General features: G+C 37.2%; 1 pseudogene; it reads right to left on the reverse strand.

Annotated features, from left to right (window-relative positions):
* Positions 1-363: 363 nt before the first annotated feature.
* LOC141493970 (large ribosomal subunit protein uL29m pseudogene) lies at positions 364-1,198 on the reverse strand (annotated as a pseudogene).
* Between the last annotated feature and the right edge of the window lie 502 nt (positions 1,199-1,700).

Below are 1,700 nucleotides of genomic sequence, written 5' to 3' on the forward strand. Positions count from 1 at the left end.
TTATTTGATTATGATTGTTGATAGATGATCACTTTTTTTTTTTCTGGATGCTTGCAGTACTCTTTATTTGATGTGGAGCTCTGAATTTTGACTGTGATCTGGAAGTTCTTGGTGCATTTTTCTAATGTTTCCAAATTTCTTATAGACATCAATCTTTGGAATGTGGGAAAGAAAATTTGGGATTCTCAGGAATTCTTGGGAATCTCCTATATTTTTAATGGCAGTTTGTTTTATAATTTTAAAATAATAATTAATGACCATAATAATAAACAGTGAATCTTTCTTTCTGTCATAAGGTTATATTAAAAGTTTCACAGGTATTCTTTTTTTAAGATAGAAACAATTTTTTAAATAAACAACTTACCATAAGTTAACCATTTTTATCATTCAGCCTTAAATTACAACTGAAGTGAAAAGTTCAGTTTTACCAAGGTGAAATAGATAATACTAGAAAGAGTCCACTGCATCCTTGGTTAGATTTCAGTTTTGCGCTTTGGCAGACATCTGTGGAAATTTCCTTTGAAGCATTTTCTGCTTCTCTGACTGCAAATTTTTCTTCTTGGCTTCACCTCCTAAGTACTTCTCAAGCCTCAGTCTGACAAACTGTTTCATGTAAAGCATTACCTAGAACTTCTTTCTGTTGTATCTTTTATTTAGATCCCAAGGTATTGGCCACTGCTTGTACCAGATGATACGTCCAAAAATGTCTCTTCTTCAAGCACCTGGTCTCGGTCTTTCTTGACCTGTCTGAAGAAGTCTCAAAGCATCATCTCTTTTCCTGAATAACTTTATCCAAAGCATCCACAGACTCCGACACCTTGTCTAATCGTTCTGAACTTGGCATTGGCAGTCTCTGTCTTTTTAGCCTTCTGCTCCAAGGTGAGAAGCATATTCCTTTCTTTCAGTAGGATATATCAAAGCTTATGCAAGACCTTCATTACTCTTGCACCTTAACTGTTCGCATGTCCATGCAGCACCTGATTTAACTGTTTCTTCTCCCCAATTTTTTGGGTCATCAAAAAATCCTTCTTGTCCTTTCCTTGTCAAAATGGTATGAATTAATCTATATTGGTGGAGGGGTGTGATGTTGGCTCAATTCTTGCTTAATAAAGTGACGGTAAACCCCTTGCTGGCGGCGGGGGTCCGCCCCGGGACCTTCAGGGCGACAGAGACAGGAGGCGCCGGGCGGCCATCGCCTGCCCCCGCCTGACCCCGCGCTTCCGGAGACCGCGAGCACCACTTCCGGCTCCTGCGGCCCGCCCCCTCACAGGTATTCTTTAAAAAAAATAGTGATCTAATAACAAATGCAGTTTATTAAAATGAATCAAAATAGTGTTGTAATGATATAAAACATCTAGTAATTAGCAATTGATTTCCTTTATCTTAAAAATACTTCCAACAATCAATTTTTTTTCTTACTATTGTGGATTTCTCAAAAAAGCCCTGTTGTTTTGTAAATAAGAGATATTAAATTTAGTATTTACTTAATTTCTTTTTTTTTTGTAAGGCAAATGGGGTTAAGTGGCTTGCCTTAAATTTAGTATTTACAAAGAAGGTAGTCTATAGTAAAGATTCAAACACTGAAAATCATCAGCAAACATTGGGTAACATTCAAATGATATAATATTCAGATCTCCTAGCAAAGTTAAGAATACACAGAGGGGCAGCTAGGTGGCACAGTGGATAGAGCACTTGCCCTG

This window comes from Macrotis lagotis, chromosome 7, assembly GCF_037893015.1.
Source record: "Macrotis lagotis isolate mMagLag1 chromosome 7, bilby.v1.9.chrom.fasta, whole genome shotgun sequence".
Taxonomy (NCBI): Eukaryota; Metazoa; Chordata; class Mammalia; order Peramelemorphia; family Peramelidae; genus Macrotis; species Macrotis lagotis.